General features: G+C 44.3%; 1 long non-coding RNA gene across 2 annotated transcripts in view; it reads right to left on the bottom strand.

Moving 5' to 3' along the window:
* Positions 1-20,406, bottom strand: part of LOC125449625 (uncharacterized) — a 71,100-nt gene extending 50,694 nt beyond the window's left edge. For both annotated transcript variants that reach the window (XR_009443452.1, XR_007246940.1), the window contains exons 1-3: positions 20,248-20,406; positions 19,176-19,266; positions 15,222-15,408 (exon numbers count right to left, since the gene is read on the bottom strand). This is a non-coding gene — a long non-coding RNA (uncharacterized LOC125449625). The remainder of the gene's footprint in view (positions 1-15,221; positions 15,409-19,175; positions 19,267-20,247) is intronic.
* Between the last annotated feature and the right edge of the window lie 959 nt (positions 20,407-21,365).

Below are 21,365 nucleotides of genomic sequence, written 5' to 3'. Positions count from 1 at the left end.
GACGGAGAAAGCTACGATGGGAAAGTGTGGTTGGGTGGGAGATAAGAGGTGAGAGATGACAATGGCAACTGAGGACATAGAGAAGAAAATATAGAATTAGGTTTCAGGAAGGAAAACAGAGCATGGCACTTGCGGAGAAAGTAAGAAGAACGAGAGAAGGCGACACAAAGTTAAGCAAGAAGGCATAATCATGTTGCCCTTAATTTGAATTGAAGCTACAACCAGCGACTGATATGTTGTTCCAACATGTTTTATTGTAGCAAGTGAATAAGCTACCCTATTCATTTTGGCTTCTACTGTTGAGCAAAGTTTGTAAAATGAGTAGATTGGGCCTCATCAAATTGTGGATCAGCAAAATGTGTGTGAGGGAGGGGTCTCAGATTCATAACAGAATATTAAAGCAGGAACAGATCCACAACTCCAAGTCAATTAAAATACTGTTGATATTTTTGCACTTTGATGTTAATGGATCATGCAGTAAATAGATTTCACGCATTGTTCTCCATTTCAGAAAGGGCAAAACGTTTTGTAAAGTACACTGATGGGAAGACACATCCTGTCAAAATTCTTCTTGTGCATTAGACCAAGAACTGCCTTGTTCCTCTGATTCTGAGCTTCACACATTGACCACAGCCAGCACCACCTACCAGCAAAGGTGTCACCCTTGTTATCGTGCAATGTTTATTTAGCAAAGCACACAGGAGACATGATTGTTCAAAAGATAGACAGGATGCTGTAAAGTGGATCACCAGGATTCTGACAGGAGCAGAGGGTACGCGCAGTTTATAAATAAACTGATGTTAACTCCCAAGTTTAAAAAAAATGCAATCTTTTGATTCTAAGCAAAGAATGTAGAAACATTTTCACTGAAAACTTTCCAGTCATCTAGTTTATTATCTTTAGATCTGTACCACAGCTCTCTTACTATCTTGACCAGCAGACGCTTCTTGAAAGCAAGAAACGGTTTGCATTTACTGCAAATAGTGAACAATCTTAAATGTTCCAAAAGCTTCAGAGAAAAATTGGTCCTTGGAAATATATTCATTCTTTTTACAGCTTATAGCCCTCAACACTCAATCTGTCTACAGAAAATATTCACAAGCATCAATGAGATAATCCACAATTCATGTATCTCTCAGTTGATAACAAGGTGTAGAGCTGGATGAAAACAGCAGGCCAGGTAGCATCGGAGGAGCAGGAAGGCTGACGTTTCGGGCCTGGACCCTTCTTCAGAAAATGAAGTCCCTTCTGAGGTAGGGTCTAGGCCCAAAACGTCAGCCTTCCTGCCCCTCTGATGCTGCTTGTCCTGCTGTGTTCATCCAGCTCCACACCTTGTTATCTCAGATTCTCCAGCATCTGCAGTTCCTATTATCTCTGCAGTAACTTTCAGTTGGTTGGTTTCAGGGCTACATAGTCAGGCTACAGTACTGTGAGGAATTCCTTACCTGTCTTCACAATATTGGTGGTGACATTGAATGCTCAACTGAAAGAACAGATCCTGAGACTTATTTTCTGATATCAGCTCAAAGATTGTGCCCCCTACAGGACATCTAAATGCAGCTCCTATTTTCTGCTGCCCTTCAGAAAGTGCCATTTCAAGGTAAAGACTGCACCAGAACACTGAGCATGGTTAAGATGTGTACAGTCGCTTGCCCAATTGCATGCATCACCGTTACTTTAAGGAGACAATGTTGGGTAGGGAAATGGAGTGGTGAGTAGATGTAGTGTTTCATCTCTGATGCTGACCCAACTCTGAAAATGATGGCCAAGTGCTATTATGGCTTGCTGTATTCATGTAATGTGTGGGGACCTGGGCTCAAATCCCACTTTTGGAAATTGAATGCGCTCTTTCAGAAAAAGAGAAAGCCTGGAAATCAGAGTCTGATGTCTCAACGGTCAAATGAATGAGAAAGCCCATCCAGTTAACGGAGGCCCTTTTGGGAGGGAAGCCACCATCTTGCCCTGGTTTGGCTTACATGTGCCTCTAGACTCACACCTTACCTGCCTTTGGATTTCCCGAGTCCTCTTGACCTTTAACACTGACATATCACCTTAAATCTGTCTTGCATGATATTTATATTTCTGAGCTGCTCTTCCTGTCCTCCTACATTTACTGTGTCGTGATGCTCGAAGCATGTCCAAATAGCCATCCGTTCAGAAAATCACTTTTATCTTCAATTTATATTAATTAGCCGTAGTTGTCATTGGTTAGATCAGCATTTGTTGCTCATCATCAATTGCCCAGGGGGCAGATAGGAGTCAAATACATTGCTGTGGATCACATGCAGACCAGACAATAGTTTCCTTCCTAAGATACACTAGTGAACCAAATGGGGTTTTCCTGACAATCGACAATGAGTTCACAGTAGACTCTTCAGTCTGTATTTTTTTATTCTTGAATTCAAATTCTGCCATCTTCCATGGTGGAAAATGAACCCAAACTACAAGGGGATTACTGTAGACTCTGGATCAAGAGACTAGATATTACCATTAGACAGAGATTCACAGGAGAGTTCAAGCCACTAAACCTTCAAAGCCAATATACAGGAGCCTTATCAGATAGAATTAGACCACTGTTCACAGTAAAGAATAGACTAATCTTCACGTTAACAGATCGACAATAAACCTTAGGGAGTGGATATTGAAGGGATGAACATGAATGCGGGGATAATAATGCGGTGGATCACTAGGAATCCACAACTGAAAGAGCACTGAAATCACTTCTTTTGATGACTGGAGAAATGTGCCCACACGTGTGCCTGGAGGTCGCTAGATGAGGGAACCAACGAGCATGGAGGATGATCAGTCAACAGGAGCTGCTGCAACAAAAAGTTGAAATATATATTTTTCTTTTCCTTCGTGTGTAATTCGTATAGAAGGAAACCAGATCAAACTTAAAAATATATGCATAATTTATGTAGGGATGTGGGTGTTTCTGGCTGCACCAGCAATCATTGCTCTTATTTTGATGCCCCTTGAGAGGTTGCTGGTGAGCCGTCTCCTTGAGCCATTGTAATCCCTTGGCTGTGTGTCTGCACATTTAGCGTTATATCATATTAAACTATGCTTTGCTTTGATGTTTAGTTTGTAATGCCCACACAGTGAATGCCTTCACACTGTATTGACAAGCCTGTCTGTTATATCCCACTACTGCGACATTGGCTTATTCCGAATATATTTTCCCACATGATTTCATATGGTCAGCAACACTAGATCCATCGCGTCAGCATTTCAACCTAAGCAATTAATATAAATTGCAATTTTTTTAAACCCAATCTTTGTGGCACTTTGTTTTGTGGCTTCTCACTATTTATCTTTTGGTGATTGTTTTAAAACAAGCATTCATGGGATGAGGGTGTCAGTGACCAGGCAATGTTCATTGCCCACCCCATGTTGACCACAGGGCAGTTAAGAGTCAACCACATTGCGAGGGGCCTAGAGTCACATGTAGGCCAGACCAGGTAAGGATGACAGTTTCCTTCCCTAAAGGGCATTCGTGAGCCAAATGGGTTTTTTCTGACATAGGTTCATAGCCATTATTGGATGCTTAATTTCAGATATTTGATTGAATTCAAACTCCAGCATCTGCCATGGCAGGATTTGAACTGAGGTGTCAAGATAATTATCTGGGTCTCTGCTTTAACAGTCCAGCAATAATATCACCATGCCATCACCCTGCCTCTTCAAAAAGCTTGACTGAAAAAGCTCTATTCTACAGCCAGATGCAACGTATGCTTCAGTGAATCTCCTATTTCATATTTTCCATTGCATGTTCAACAGCCTATGCTATTTTGGTAATATCTTCCAATTTACATATCTAAAAACCTTCATAATTTTTTTTCTAATGTTCAAAAGTATCTGTATCTTAAATCAAAACAAAGATCTGAGGATAACAAGGTGTAGAGCTGGACAAATACAACAGGCCAAGCAGCATCAGAGGAGCAGGAAAGCTGTGTTCACCCAGCCCCACACCTTGTTATCTCAGATTTGCCAGCACCTGCAGTTCCTACTATCTCTCAAAAAACTGAGGATGGTGGAGATCTGGAACAAGCAACAATTCAGAATGCTGGGGAAGCTCAGCAGGTTTGGCAGCAGTTGTGGAAAGAGAAACAGAGTTATTTTTTCCAGTCCGTTGATCGGTGAGAAATGATTAAGTGCTGAAGAAGGGTCAGTGGACTCAAATAATTGACTTTGTTCCCTTCTCCAAGGATCCTCACAGGCCTGCTGTGTTTCTCCGGCAATTTCTCTTTCTGGTTCTTTTGTACTTCCAGTACTTTTTCCTTCTGTTTGTTTCAGATCTGCAACAATTTCTATTTTTCTTTGTTTCAGATTTCCAACCAGTTCTGTTAATTCCTATAGCTTGTTTACTCTTGGTCAATTCTTGACCTGCTCTCTTTAACTGAACTGAGAAATGCTCTGGTTTTGAGGTTTGGTGCCTTTATTGGCATAATATAACAAGACACTTGCTTTTATCTCATACAGTCATGCAATTCACTTAAATTTTATTCGATGGCCTGGAGCTTATCGATGAGATATAACCGGAGATCAATCACTGTTTGATGACAATTTGAATAAACGTAATTTCCTTTTCCAATTTATGACCAATATCTCCATGCACCAACACCATCAGCCCTCACCACCTATGTGTCTTACCACAGGATCTACGAATTAACAAAGAATCCCACAATCCCAAATGCGGCTGAAAATGCTGATGATTTATATGTAAACTATACACAGTTCTCTCAATGGCAATGTATATCATGTGGGTTTTTTTTTAGCTTTGGAGTTCCATCTTAACGAAATTCTTCAATTCTCTATCTGTCTGATAAATCTTTCCAATGTGTAAATCCTTACAGTAAATGGCATCTGGTCATGTGATGATTGAAAATCGTTTTCATGAACTTGTAGGGGAATAATTCAAAAGCACAGAGGTGACACATAAGTCAGGAGACTTGTATAAAAGATACTAACAGCTTTCATGGCACTTCGAGAGGCCTATTGGAACTTAATGCAAAACAGTGTCAAGTGATTGAAGTTGTGTGGAATGGGTGACAACTGAATGGTACATAGGAACAGCGAATGGTGGAGAAACCCATCAGGTCTGGCAGCATCTTTGGAGATAGAAAAAAGAATGAATGTTTTGGATCCAACATTGATTCTTCTTGGGAACTACCTCAGCAATTTTTAATTGCTAGCAATTTCTGCTTTTGTTTGTTTCAGTTCTGAGGAAGTGACAAGCTGAACTCGAAACATTAACTGTGTTTCTCTCTTCACAGAGGTTCTCAGCACTTTTTTTAATTTTAGATTTCCAGCATCTGTAACATTTTAGCTACTTCCAGAGCTCAGTGGCAAAGCTTTGAAGGATAGAATTAACTCACAGGTTTTAATTTTGCAGTAAAGACCTGATGAACTGAAAGGTCTTTTCTATACAGTATGGTTCTGTGATAGATCTTCCTTTAGATGTGCACATACTTTTGAATGTGCAGGCCTGACTGATTAAAACAAAATGGAGAGCAGAGGTTTGCGTGTAATATGAGAAGCAAAACATGTGATTATCGCACTGACTCAGTCATTAGAGCTGCTGCCTCAAATCCCCAGTTTGATCGCAGCGACTAGTGACTGTGCAGAGTTTGCAAGTTCTTCCCATGTCTGCATGAGTTTCCACTGAATGATCTAATTTCCTCCCAAAATCTAAAGATGTGCAGACTACATGGATTAGCTGTGGTTTTGTATTAGGGTGGGTCAAGGTACAATGCATCTTCCCACACTGCAGACATTCTGAAAGGACCTTTTACACAGTCAGTAAAAACATGAGTTTTCTCTTTAAACTTTCAACTGTCTATTCCAAGTTCTGATTATTCTCCATGTTCTTGTTCATATTGGTTTCAGGATCATTGAGTGCTATGCTTATATGTTGCCTCAATGGATAATTCCCTTGCACAGACAGACAAAAAACTGGGTAAACAATAGAACCAGAATCTTAAAAGAATCCAACCTCTCTTAGATACGAGGTCCAAAACTGCTCAGAGCATTCCAAATGCAATTTGAAAAGAGCCTTATCTCGCCTCAGCAGTACAAATCTATTACAGGAACAAATGGTGGCAACCATTCAACCAGCTTAGCTCCTCCTATTAGATTCGGAGCAAGTCTATTTAAGTCAGGGCAGATATTGTAAGAGCAGGAAGCTAAGCAATTCGGTTGATCATTGACTCTATTTCAAAATGTATTCTTCCGAACAATGGTTTCGATTCCAGCCTGTGTGTGTGTGTGTGTGTGTGTGTGTGTGTGTGTGTGTGTGTGTGTGTGTGGGGGGGGGGGGGTGGGGGGGTCGGGGTGGCGAGGTGCTGCTTGCATGGAATTTGCACATTCTTCCTGTGTCTGTGGGGGTTTCCTCTGGGTGCTCCAGTTTTCTCACGCAGTCCAAAGATGTGCAGGTTAAGTTGATAGGACTCGCTAAATTGCCCGTAGTGTTCAGGGATGTGAAGGTTAATTGGAATTGTAATAGAGAATGGAGGGTTACAGCATTGGGGCCGGATGGGATGCAGTGTGGAATCGATGGGCTAAATACCATTCTTCCACACAATAAGGATTCTATGATCGAAAGCCATACAGAACACCCTTAGAGACATTTGGTGAAAGCCAATCAAATGCCACGGCTGTTGCTAGGGAATTTAAAGACTGACCGCAGGCCCACTCTGGTTGTCATCAGTCCCGCTCTGACTGACCACAGGCCCACTCTGACTGTCATCAGTCCCGCTCTGACTGGCCGCAGGCCCACTCTGGCTGTCATGAGTCCTGCTCTGACTGACCGCAGGCCCCCTCTGGCTGTCATGAGTCCTGCTCTGACTGACCTCAGGCCCACTCTGGCTGTCATCAGTCCCGCTCTGACTGGCCGCAGGCCCACTCTGACTGTCATCAGTCCCGCTCTGACTGACCGCAGGCCCCCTCTGGCTGTCATCAGTCCCGCTCTGACTGACCGCAGGCCCACTCTGGCTGTCATGAGTCCTGCTCTGACTGATCGCAGGCCCCCTCTGGCTGTCATCAGTCCTGCTCTGACTGACCGCAGGCCCACTCTGGCTGTCATCAGTCCCGCTCTGACTGACCGCAGGCCCACTCTGGCTGTCATGAGTCCTGCTCTGACTGATCGCAGGCCCCCTCTGGCTGTCATCAGTCCTGCTCTGACTGACCGCAGGCCCACTCTGGCTGTCATCAGTCCCGCTCTGACTGACCGCAGGCCCACTCTGGCTGTCATGAGTCCTGCTCTGACTGATCGCAGGCCCCCTCTGGCTGTCATCAGTCCTGCTCTGACTGACCGCAGGCCCACTCTGGCTGTCATCAGTCCCGCTCTGACTGACCGCAGGCCCCCTCTGGCTGTCATCAGTCCCGCTCTGACTGACCGCAGGCCCCCTCTGGCTGTCATGAGTCCTGCTCTGACTGATCGCAGGCCCACTCTGACTGTCATGAGTCCTGCTCTGACTGACCACAGGCCCACTCTGGCTGTCATGAGTCCTGCTCTGACTGACCGCAGGCCCACTCTGGCTGTCATGAGTCCTGCTCTGACTGACCGCAGGCCCCCTCTGGCTGTCATGAGTCCTGCTCTGACTGGCCGCAGGCCCCCTCTGGCTGTCATGAGTCCTGCTCTGACTGACCGCAGGCCCACTCTGGCTGTCATCAGTCCCGCTCTGACTGACCGCAGGCCCACTCTGGCTGTCATGAGTCCCGCTCTGACTGACCGCAGGCCCACTCTGGCTGTCATGAGTCCTGCTCTGACTGACCGCAGGCCCCCTCTGGCTGTCATGAGTCCTGCTCTGACTGACCACAGGCCCATTCTGGCTGTCATGAGTCCTGCTCTGACTGACCGCAGGCCCACTCTGGCTGTCATCAGTGTGGCTCTGACTGACCGCAGGCCCCCTCTGGCTGTCATGAGTCCTGCTCTGACTGGCCGCAGGCCCCCTCTGGCTGTCATGAGTCCTGCTCTGACTGACCTCAGGCCCCCTCTGGCTGTCATCAGTCCCGCTCTGACTGACCGCAGGCCCACTCCGTCTGTCATCAGTCCCGCTCTGACTGACCGCAGGCCCACTCTGGCTGTCATCAGTCCCGCTCTGACTGACCGCAGGCCCACTCTGGCTGTCATCAGTCCCGCTCTGACTGACCTCAGGCCCACTCTGGCTGTCATCAGTCCTGCTCTGACTGACCTCAGGCCCACTCTGACTGTCATCAGTCCCGCTCTGACTGGCCGCAGGCCCCCTCTGACTGTCATCAGTCCCGCTCTGACTGACCGCAGGCCCCCTCTGGCTGTCATGAGTCCTGCTCTGACTGACCGCAGGCCCACTCTGGCTGTCATGAGTCCTGCTCTGACTGGCCGCAGGCCCCCTCTGGCTGTCATGAGTCCTGCTCTGACTGACCGCAGGCCCACTCTGGCTGTCATGAGTCCCGCTCTGACTGACCGCAGGCCCACTCTGGCTGTCATCAGTCCTGCTCTGACTGACCTCAGGCCCACTCTGGCTGTCATCAGTCCCGCTCTGACTGACCGCAGGCCCCCTCTGGCTGTCATGAGTCCTGCTCTGACTGATCGCAGGCCCCCTCTGGCTGTCATGAGTCCTGCTCTGACTGACCGCAGGCCCACTCTGGCTGTCATGAGTCCTGCTCTGACTGACCGCAGGCCCACTCTGACTGTCATCAGTCCTGCTCTGACTGACCGCAGGCCCCCTCTGGCTGTCATGAGTCCTGCTCTGACTGACCGCAGGCCCACTCTGGCTGTCATGAGTCCTGCTCTGACTGACCGCAGGCCCACTCTGACTGTCATCAGTCCCGCTCTGACTGACCGCAGGCCCCCTCTGGCTGTCATGAGTCCTGCTCTGACTGACCGCAGGCCCCCTCTGGCTGTCATCAGTCCCGCTCTGACTGACCGCAGGCCCCCTCTGGCTGTCATCAGTCCCGCTCTGACTGACCACAGGCCCACTCTGGCTGTCATGAGTCCTGCTCTGACTGACCGCAGGCCCCCTCTGGCTGTCATCAGTCCCGCTCTGACTGACCGCAGGCCCACTCCGTCTGTCATCAGTCCCGCTCTGACTGACCGCAGGCCCACTCTGACTGTCATCAGTCCCGCTCTGACTGACCGCAGGCCCACTCTGGCTGTCATGAGTCCTGCTCTGACTGATCGCAGGCCCCCTCTGGCTGTCATCAGTCCTGCTCTGACTGACCTCAGGCCCACTCTGGCTGTCATGAGTCCTGCTCTGACTGATCGCAGGCCCCCTCTGGCTGTCATGAGTCCTGCTCTGACTGGCCGCAGGCCCCCTCTGGCTGTCATGAGTCCTGCTCTGACTGGCCGCAGGCCCACTCTGGCTGTCATGAGTCCTGCTCTGACTGGCCGCAGGCCCCCTCTGGCTGTCATGAGTCCTGCTCTGACTGGCCGCAGGCCCACTCTGGCTGTCATGAGTCCTGCTCTGACTGACCGCAGGCCCACTCTGGCTGTCATGAGTCCTGCTCTGACTGATCGCAGGCCCCCTCTGGCTGTCATCAGTCCCGCTCTGACTGGCCGCAGGCCCCCTCTGACTGTCATCAGTCCCGCTCTGACTGGCCGCAGGCCCCCTCTGACTGTCATCAGTCCCGCTCTGACTGGCCGCAGGCCCACTCTGACTGTCATCAGTCCCGCTCTGACTGGCCGCAGGCCCCCTCTGGCTGTCATGAGTCCTGCTCTGACTGATCGCAGGCCCACTCTGGCTGTCATCAGTCCCGCTCTGACTGACCGCAGGCCCACTCCGTCTGTCATCAGTCCCGCTCTGACTGACCGCAGGCCCACTCTGGCTGTCATCAGTCCCACTCTGATTGACCGCAGACCCACTCTGGCTGTCATCAGTCTCAGCCTGACTGATCTCAGGCCCCCTCTGGCTGTCATCAGTCCCGCTCTGACTGACCGCAGACCCACTCTGGCTGTCATCAGTCCCGCTCTGGCGGCCTTAGTCTCAGCCTGACTGACCTCAGCCCCCTTCTGAATAAGCTCATACCACTCTGACTGCCACTAGTTTGACAATGAGCGTCCTCAGTCTCATTTTGATGACTGATTGTCCTTGGTCATGCTCAGAGTAATCTCAGTCCCGCTCTGACTGTCCTCAGTCCCATTTTGAGTGACCTCAGTCCCGCTCTGACTGCCGTCAGCCCCACTGAGACTGATCTCACTCAGGAATTTACCCCGTACCTTGATTGTCACAGTTTACTGCCATGTTCATTCTCTTCTACCATCCAGCTGCTGCCTCTACACTGTCAACAGCCATCGTTTTTATTTTTTTCTCCTTTCTGGCCCTGCATTTGACCTGTCACAACCAATACCAATCAGGGAGCCTTGTGTTGTAGCTCATGGTTCATGGTTCCGTCTTCCGTCCCTGAAACTGCACTGTTTTAATCTCTGATTCCAGGATCTAGGTTCCAGAAAGAATGCAGATTTTTATCAAGGTAAACATCACCCAATTGGCACAATATCTTCCTCCTATTGGAAAACTGTTGGGTTTGAACAGTTATTTTTTGGTGTAAAATTTTTGACTATATTTCCAACAACAAGAAAGATTGTCTTGAAAGAGCGAAATGTTCCACTTTCCTCCAAAGTCACTTGAGATGCAGTCTGTGATTGGTCCACTTTGTAGATGTGAAATGTAGAATATGAATCAAAACAGGCCAGGAAAGACTTGGAATGATCAGATTTACGGTCTGATGGTCTGGAATGGAAGTCTCAAGTATTTGGAATCCATTTTGCCCAGTGATTTACACTGACTCCTTTGAAATGTAACACTGTTTTGCTTTCTGTTCTCGCTCAACCTTTCCCTTCCCTGTAGTCCAACCTCCACACATCATCGATGACAGTAACTTCACATCATGAAGACTCACTCTTCCTCCAGTTCCAATCTCTTTTTAAACGCTGACAATCCAACCAGGAATTCAGATAGCCAGGCTCTCCTGGAGATTGATGACGGGTGTTGTGTGGGGTGAATAGAAATCATTGGAAACTGAGGAGCCTCAGCACTTAAAAACAATTTCCGATTCTCTTTCAAAGAAATGGAAGAACTGTGGATGCTGTAAATCAGGAATAAGAACAGAAGTTGCTGGAAAAACTCAACAGGTCTGGTAGCATTTGTGAAGAAAATCAGAGTTAATGGTTCAGGTCCAGTGATCCTTCCTCAGAATGTTCTGGGTACTGCAGAAGGGCCGCGTGACCCAAAGCATTAACTCTGATTTTTCTAAAAAGATGCTTCCAAACCTGCTGGGCTTTTCCGGCAATTCCTGTTTTTGTTCTGTGTCTCTTTGTTTCTGATCTCCCGCATCCATAGTTCATTCCCAACACCACCCCCACGATTTTTTGTTGCCAGAAGGGGCGTAGACTGGTACATTTACAAGATTTAAAAGACGTTTGGATGGATATAAGAATAGGAACGGTTTGAGAGGACATGGGCCAAACACAGGCCAATGAGACTGTTAGCGCTCAGAGTCCCCATGAATCATTTCGCTGGTCAGATCATTATCCACTCTGTTGTGTGCCCAATGTTTCTTTTCTCTCTTTGGGTTCTACCTCCACCTATCATTTGCTCCTTATCGCGTTTCTCACTTTATCTTATGCATAAAAGCCAACTTTTTCCTGGATGTTATTAGTTCTGAGGGAGGATCATTGGACCCAAAAGGTTAACTCCGATTTCTGTCCACAGATGCTGCCAGTCACTCCAAGCTTTTCCAAACATTTCTGGTTTTGTTTCAACTTAGAAAACCTGGATGGCATGGCCGAGTTATACTGAAGGGTCGGTTTCTTAGCTATATGTCTCTATGACTCCTCCACAATAAAATGGCATACCCAGCCTATCAATTAACACGTGGTTTTCTAAAATTCTCAAGCAAATGTTAGCAAACTCTGAGCAAGTATCAATGATCATTCCTAAATGTTATCTGCACTGCAGGACTCTGTGTATTTGTTGCTGGCCTCGCAAAAATTCTCACTGTCCGTCAAAGTGCAATGGTTGGGGGATGCTTCGTTGACCCTTTTCACTCTGAAAGAACCATTTGAGGTGTCGACAGATACTGAGGCTCCCTGGCACCCTTTCACAGCTAGTTGAATTGTGACCAAGTTATTTTCCTCGTTCCCTCCAACATTGGGCTCATCGATGACCTCAAAAACTTCAATGGGTGGGACCAGGACTTCGTATTCAGAGCGTGTGACTGCAAATTGACTGATGAGAACACCCAGCTTGGTTTCTATCTCAAGCAACGTGCTTCTGTTCGAATCTGCGGCCATGAATCCCATTGCAACTGACCGATCCAAAGATGTGGATGAGAACTGTCCCAGCCGGACAAAAGCCCCCTTCGTTGCCCCCAGCTCTATGGGAACACCTCGGAATGTTTTGTGAGTCTTCCTCTTTAACTTGCCCAAGGCGATGGAGAGGAGGTAATGGAAACTTTTGAAATGGAACTTCTGCTGATAGACAGTATCATTAGTGCCATACTGCCTGGTCGCTGCATTAAACTCCTTGTACAATGCTGACTCTTGGGTGTAAGCGTGAATCGCCATGATGTGTTCCTTTCGCAGTCCAAGTGGGACCTTGGAGAGCTGCCTCACGCGTCTATCTGCCTGGTCCCAAATTTCGAGGAAATCTTTTCTGTGAGCCCATTCCTGCCTAATGTAGGCGGATGCTGCCTGATCAGCCTCAGGGCTTTGTGTGAACATATAAGCCGCTGAGTCGTGGGCCATGTCCAGTTGGACGATATTGTCATCAAGATCGAGAGTTAGACTGTTTTGAACTGTGAAGTCAATGAAATAGTTTGATTATTTCATACGACCCCATGACTTTTCACCAGCTTGCGCCATAACAATCTTTATAAAATCATGAGGGGCACAGGTAACGCAGTTGAATCACTTGAGATGCCGTTTGTGATTGGTCCACTTTGTAGGTGTGAAATGTAGAATATGAATCAAAACAGGCCAGGAACGACTTGGAATGATCAGATTTACAGTCTGATGGTCTTTTCACTGGGGTAGGGGAGAGGAAGGGTTTAAGGTGAGACAGGTAAGATGCTGAGAAGTTACCGAGGGCAATCTGTTCCACACAGAGCGTTGTGTGTACGTGGAAGGAGCTGTCAGAGGAAGTGGTAGGGGCGGGCACATTTAAAATACTTAACGGACATTTGGACAGGAACACGGATGAGAAAAAGTTAGAGCGATGTGACCCAAAGTCAAGCAAAGGGGGATACGTCAGTTCAGGAAAACGTGTGACAGACGAGTCAATTCAGAAGGATCATATTCTATGCATTTATGGCTCTATAATTTACTTCCACCATGAAATTATTCTAAAGCTGCTGTTTCCTCCCAACATTGGGAAAGTGATATCCAAAGATTATGCGAGAAAAATCCTCCTTTCTGTTAAAGTGAGCATCTCCTTAATTTGAGACGGTGGTTTTAGATTCTCCTACAAAATAGAACAACTTCCTTTCTTGCGTCTGAGCTTAGTTGATTTGATAAACTTCAGCAGACGCAAACCCAGCGTTCCTCATCAGATAAGCTGCATCTTACAAGTATTGGTCTAGACAACCTTCCGGTAGAATTCTCCCAACACAGTTACATCCTCCTTCAATAGGGAGAGAAATTAACTAGATGCAGTGAAACCCTTGCGCTCTGTAACTGAAGCGAATCTTCCCGACTTAAGTATTCAAATTCGCTAGCATTGCCATGACATTATTTTATTGGTTTACCCAACTGATCTATCAAACTGTATATTAACCTTTTGTAATTGGTGAACCTGGAAGCACAAATCCCTCTGAAGCTCAGTGTCTACAGTCTTTGAAACAGTATGTTTCCTTTTTAATCTTCCGAACAAAATTGCCAACTCCACCTTTTCCCACCTTATACTCAACATTCAAGATCATTTCCCACCCATCATTCCACAATTATGCTCTACTAAAATACTAAAATATCACCAAAATACAAACACTCTCTCCCCCATCCCAGACAGATAACAGATGTAGAGAAAGCGATTAACTTCCATGGTTGGAAAAGAAACTCGCTGGAGAAACTCAGCCGATCTGGCAGCATCTGTAAAAAAGAGAGAGGGGGCTGAGAACTCAGAGTTAATGTTTCAGTTCCAGAGTTTCTTCTGGGAAAAGGTGGTATGTGTGCTGAAGACAGGGATGTTTAGGGTGAGTGAATAGGTGGAGATGGATCCCTGAGAGACTTAAAGACAGTTCAACAGACAAAGGGATGGCTAACAGCAAGCCCAGGAGAACGAAGACTTAGTTCCAATAGATACTTTCTGAAATAGAGTCAATGATGGACTGAATGGCTTAGTTTCCTGCTCTTACAATATCTGTTTCGAGAGCTTGAATAACCTTACTTAGATTCTAATAGACAGAGCTGATCTCATTGAATATTTACTACTGCTTATTTGTTTGATAGTTATAATGCTGCAGAGGTGAAGGCTCTAGTCAGACTGTATTAGGCATATTATGAGCAGTTTTGGACCCTGTATCTAAGGAATATTCTACTGGCCTTTGAGGGGGTCTAAAGGAGGTTTTCAAGAATGATTCTGAGGATGAACGGTTTGTCATATGAGGAGTGGTTGGAGAGTCTGAGTCTATATTTAGAAGGATGGAAGGGGGGTGCATCTGCTCGAAACTTAGAGAATATTGAGAGAATGGATGGAGTGGGCGTGGAGAAGATATTTCAACTAGAAGGAAAGACTAGAACCTGAAGGCACTATCTCAGAGTGAAGGGACAATCCTTTCAAAATGAGTTGAGAGTTGAGGGGCAGATTTTTCAGCCATTGGATGGTGAATCTGTGGAAGTGATTGCCAAAGAAGACTGTGGAGGGCAATTTATTGCATGTATTTAAGACAGAGAAAGATCTGCTTTTGATTAATAAGCGGATCAAATTTCTGAATGAGAGCAACAGGATAGGATTGAGAAACTTATTAGCCATGAGTGAATGACGGAACATACTTGAAGACCAGAGTGGCTTAATTCTTCTCCTATATTTTATAAACAATGGCATAATAGTTTTGTAGATTTCCTCATGCAATAATTGAGCAATCTCCTCTACTTCAAGACTTACATAATACACAAAACACACAAAAATAACAAGCGAACGAAAGAGAATGCTTTGTTTCTAATATCATCAGAAAATGAATGACTTTTGGAAACTCACAGCAATTAATTTTTTTTCGTTTTTGTTCAACACAGTGAAAACACTTACTTTCAAAATGAGAAAGGAGCAACGCTACATAAATGAAGAGTTGCATTTCTCCAGGAGTGATGTCTCTTGCAGTGATCTCTTGGAACAGCTGAATTCTTTTAAGATTCTGGTTCTGTTGTTTTCAACTTGTTTTTGTCTCTATGTATGAGGCAATTATCTATTGAGGCAACGCAGATACTCATTGATCCTGGAAACAATATGAACATGGAAAGTGATAAAGACCTCAAATAGACTGACATAACAAGTAAAATGAAGACTATTCAGAATTCCTACAGTGCAGAGTAAAACCTTCTGGACCATCGAGTACTTACCAATCCTTTGAAGAGCACCCCACCCAAGCCTCTGCTGCACATTACCTGATCCACTTAATATACACATCCCTAGACACTATGAACAATTTAGCATGGCCAATCCACCAACATTGCCTATCTTTGGACTGTGGAGGAAACCTATGCCGACATGAATAGAATTACAAATTCCACACAGACAGTGTCCTGATGCTGCAATCAAATCCGGATCACTGATACTGTGAGGCAGTATTGCTAACCGCTGAGACACAGTGCTGCCCATGTGCATGTTTTCTCACCATTACTATGCAAATCTCCCGTCTCCTATTTTGTTTCAATCAGCTTGTACTGCACCTTCAAAGTTAAGCACACATCTGACGGGAGATCTATTGTTGAATCTATCCATTAATTTGATCCATCAAAGCAGTACCATTCAGCGAACTTCAAAATAGAAATATTGTGAATGCTGGGAATCTGAGATAAGAACAGAAACTTTTCGAGAACCTCGCATATTGATTTCAGTATAATTATTGTTCATAAATGCTAGATCTAATGAGGTGAATCCCAAGAAGAGGTAATGTTGGGCCCAAAACATTCATCTAATTTTTCATTCTCTACAGATGCTCCCAAACCTGCTGGATTTCTCCACTATTTACCATGTCTAAGTATGATTTAGCTCTCACATATTCAATACAACATCAGCCCGTTGGCACTGTTATTCATTAAGCTCCACTTGACCATTTGATCTACCCTGAGAACTGCTACAATCTGTTTTACAAGCACCTGCTTTACGTGTCATCTACAGTTTACATCAAAATTTGCAATATTTGCACTTGAAAAGCTTTTTCACATAGACAAAGAATTGAACAAGTTTTCAACAATGGGAATCCAAAATTAAAATCCATCATGATATACATTGGCACGCTAGAATGGTGTACACTTTATGTATAAATCATCTGCACTTTCTGCAACATTTGGGGCCCCAGAATTCTGTGTTATTTGGCAGATCCTGCACTAAGACACTAGAGATGGTGAGGAGTGAAGGGTGGCCGATGGGAGTACACTGAGAAATTGTTCACAAAGTGGATAGAACACCATTTTGGAAGTAGGAAAAGATAGTCCACAATTATATTTATCAAAATTATCATCAAACAGTTCACCTTGATTGTATCTCATTCATAAATTTCAGGTCATTCAATAAAGTATCCGGAGAATTGGCTGGCATCGTGAGATTCAAGCAAGTGACTTATTTTGTTGTTCCAATAAAGTAGTGATCCTCAGAAATAGAGTATTTCAGAGTTCAGTCAAAGATAGCAGAGTGAGAATTGATTAAGGTTAAACAAGATATAGGAATAAACAGAACTTTCTAGAAATCTGGAACAAACAAAATTAGAAATTGTTGGAGATCTGAAACAAACGAAAGCAGAAACTGTTGGGGGCCTTAAACAAACAAAAGTAGAAAGTGCAAGGGATTTGAAAGAACCAAAAATGGACATTGCTGGAGAAACACAGTAAGCTTGGCAAGATCCTTGGAGAGAGAAACAAAATTAATGCTGGGAGCCCAATGACGATTCTTTTGGACTTAATCACATCTGACCAGTTAATGGATTGGAAATGTTAATTCTGTTTCCCTCTCCACAAATGCTGCCAAACCTGCTGAGTTTCTCCAGCATTCTATGTTTTTGTTTGTTTCAAATCTCTATAATCCTCCATTCTTTCTTTTGGTTCGAGTTACTGGAACATATATACATAAAAAAGTAATAGTTTTTGTCGATATGTAAATAGGAAAATAGTAGCAACATAATGCAGGTTGTTGAAAATATAACGAGGAATATGAGCACAGCAGATTTACCAAATCATAATTTGTACTTGGCTATAGAATATGTACTCAGTTAAACTTCCAGAAATACAGCTGACTAAAAATAAAGAGTGAGAAATTGCAAGGCGAAAAGCCGCGAGGATTTTCTGAGGAAGGTCACTGGGCCTGAAACGTTAACTCTAATTTCTCTCACAGAAGCTGCCAGGTTTGCTGAGCTTTTGTTTTGGTTACTGACAAGGACGTTTAATTGGGTTTAAGAAACTTGCAACTTATAATAATGACTCAGACTGAAATATTGAATGCAATTGATCTTGTGCTTCCGACCATGCGAAACGATGTGGGAGAAAACGTATTAGGAAGGACCCAGCGTCGCTGCAGTGGGATATAATGGGTAAGTTTGTGATGCAGTTCGAACAAGCCAAATGTACCTTCTACTCTGTGACAATTAAAAACTAAACGTCAAAGCAGAGCATAGTTTAATGTGAAAGAATGCTAAATGCTAAATTAGAAAACCACAACCAGGAGAAAGATACATTCCAGTTTTTACTGCAGCAGTGCCTGTTGACAGATCATACTGTGCCCTCGCTGACACCCTCACCTGGTGACCTCTCGATGCACAGCTCCTCATCTGAAGTGATCTAATTTCCAAGATAACAAAGTGTGGAGCTGGATGAACACAGCAGGCCAAGCAGCATCTCAGGAGCACAAAAGCTGACGTTTCAGGCCTAGACCCTTTCTGATGAAGGGCCTAGGCCCGAAACATCAGCTTTCCCACTCCTAGGATGCTGCTTGGCCTGCTGTGTTCATCCAGCTCGACACTTTGTTTTCTCGGATTCTCCAGCATCTGCAGCTCCCATTATCTCTGGTCTAATTTCAACGTCATTTGAACATTGGTTCTCTGTCTCTCTGCAAATTCCTCCAGTTACCAAAAAAAAAAGTGATCTCAGTAGCCTGTTGGCTCTGGATTCCAATATATTCCCTGCCTTAGTATCTCCTTTCATGATCATGCCTTCAGTATCCACTACATAAGCTCTTTTGTTGTATTTCTAAACTTGAAGATGGCACCTCTTACTCTTGATTGTGATTTGAGTCTTGTTTTACCTGATAACGCTCCTATATATGGAAGAAATATTCCATGGAAGATGGTGGAATTTGAATTCAATACAAAACACCTGTAATTAAGAGTTCACACTGAAATTATTGTCGATTGCCACACTAACCCCATCTGGTTCACTAATGCCCTTTAGGGAAGGACAATACTTTTTGATTAAATGTGACTCCTAACAGCCCCCTGGGAAATTGGTGATAGACAATAAATGCTGGTCTAGTCAGTGACAAATATACCTAATTCATCGAGGTAGAATATAAGAGCGAATTGTTGAAGGTATGACTATGTAGACAAATTTAGAGCCTCAGGAAATATTAAACATCTGACAATTGGAAAAACAGCTCAGAAATAAATGCATCCTGAAAATCATGTCAGTTAGATTTGAGATTGTATGTTGGTGTTAAAAATCAAGAGGACTCAGGAAATCGAAAGGGAAGGTAGGAGTGAACCATGTTGCTGTGAGGCTGGAGGCACATGTCGGCCAGAACAGATAAAGATGGCAGTTTCCCTCCCTCGAGGGCATTATTGAACCAAATGGGGATTTTTTTTGTTTTAAATTTTACAATGGAGACAACAGATTTTAAATTCCAGAGTTATTTTTGAAAGAAACAATTTAATACAAATTCCACAGTGGGACTTGAACCCAGGTCCCCAAATATTACATGGCATTTGAATACATAGCACGAGGCCATCAGCTTGAGTTGAATAAGTTTCAGAGATGAAATATCACATACACTCACCTTTCCGTTTCCCCTCTTAATATTGCCTCCCAATGTGGCGAACATCTTAACCATTCGGGTGACTTGGCGCAGGTCATTGCGGCTACACTTCCTGAAGTTGGGCAGAAAATAGAGTTGTATTTACACGTTCTGTCAGTGGCACAATCTTTCAGACAATGTCATATAATAAGGCTCGGTCTGCCCTTTTAGATGAGTATTAAAGGTCACTATTTGAAGACAAGCAAGGAGTTTTTCACAGTAACATAACCTCAATATGTATCCCTGAAACCAACGCAACTGTAAATTCTATGATTTGAGGAGTATCTCATTGCTGCTTGTGAAGGCGCACTATACACAGATCTAGAGAGTGCAAAAGAAGGAATATATTTCAAAAGAGCGATTTGCCTACAAAACATTTGGAGCATTTTAAGTTGCCCACTACCTGTGCTAAATGCAAACAGCTTGTTTTAAAGAAGCATCTGCTATTCTAGGCAGCAAGAGAGCTGTGGTTCAGATCTGCAGATAAGAAACCAGTCAACTGCAGTGTTCTCAGTGAGACAGTCTTTGCTTAGAATCAACAGGTTGGGTTGCTTTATTCCTTCTGAGATTAAATCAATTTCCTTTCAAACAATGCATAACCGCTGTTTGTGTTAAGATCTTGGTGTCCAGTTTAAAGCATCCTATCTATCTTTTGAACAATCATTTCTTCTGTCTGTTTTTCCAAATAAGGGTTGCACCAGAACAAGGTCCACTGTTTTGCCGGTAACTGGCGTTGAATGTGGTCAATGTGTGAAACACAGAATCATGAGAAAAATGTGGTTCTTAGCTTAACCTGATAAAGAACCTTTACTGGATGTGTGTTCTCGACCTTGAGCTTTGCAAACGGTTCCTCTTTTTTCTAAAATGAAGAAACAAGTGTGTGAAATGTGTTTTTGAGCGATCCAGTAACATCAATGTGCAAAAATATCATCTGTATTTTCATTAGCACAGGGTTCTGGGTCACTTTACGCTTTAACAGTCTGGTCTGACTATGATCCCTCTCTCACATACACATGTCGCTGATCCTCAATTTTATTAGGCTTAACCTACTCACCTTTCAAAATTTGCTCTGCAGTGGAAGCCTAAAAGAGCAATGTATCCTATTCACTCTTCAAAATGAAACATGTTGGAACACCGCATCAGATGTTGTCCTTAGTTTTGATTCAAATTAAGGACAACGTGATTACTTCTCATTGCTTAACTCTGCGTCACCTTCTCTCTTTCAATTTCACTTCCTGTGCAGAAGTCATGCTCTGTTTTCCTTCCGGAAATATTATGCTGACTTTTTTCTCTCACTTTCTTTCTCGGTTAACATAATCTTCTATCCCTTCCCCATTCCCATCCAAACACATTTTCCCAACCCCCTTCTTAGCTATCTCTATCACTTTCTTATCTCTCATATTTGCATTTTATCCACTATCTTCTGCTTCCTCATTTTATTTCCTTTTCCTCACCGTCCCCTTTCTTTTAAATGTGAGTAAAATGCATTCTAGCGTCCATAGAATTACTGAAACTATTAAGCACAGGTTTGATTACTTTCTTTGGGAAGGATAAGATTATATTCACTGGAATTCAGAGACGATTTGCTGGAATAATCATTGGGAAGAAGAGATTATTTTATGTGGAAATATAGCTAAATAGCATCTGAATTCATTAGAGTTTAGAGGCCATCCTATTCAAACATTAAACAATCTTTTTGGGATCTCACAGGGTTAATTCCAAGAAGACGATTTGCCCTCAAATAAGAAACTGTAGCTCAGGGTCTCCCATTTCAGATGAAGTTGAGGAGGGGGATTTTTATTTTCTGTCAGTGGGGCACCGATAGCGTAAATGTCTTTCATGGTGAGCAATGCAGACTGCGATATTCAATCTCACTGAGACAGACTCAAGAGATTCCTGCACTGCTTGTTTGACCTCCTTTAACTATCAAACAAACAACATTGTGCCACTGTCTTCCTGCCCTGTTTTGCCATCTCAGATGAATTTTATTCTTTTGTTTTATCTTACACTGTTGCCTGTTTGACCTGAAGGTGGTGCCAGTTTGGTCAAAACCGCATTGAAATTCCACAGAAATCTAAACTCGATTACTCCCCCAGTGTTGGAGTAAGTGCCAGTTAGTGAGGGCATGAGTGTGTGTCAGTGAGTAGGGAGTGAGGGAGACAGTCAGTTAGC

The sequence above is a fragment of the Stegostoma tigrinum genome, chromosome 46 (genome assembly GCF_030684315.1).
Source record: "Stegostoma tigrinum isolate sSteTig4 chromosome 46, sSteTig4.hap1, whole genome shotgun sequence".
In the NCBI taxonomy this organism is placed as follows: Eukaryota; Metazoa; Chordata; class Chondrichthyes; order Orectolobiformes; family Stegostomatidae; genus Stegostoma; species Stegostoma tigrinum.
This window is presented reverse-complemented; position numbering and strand designations above follow the sequence as displayed.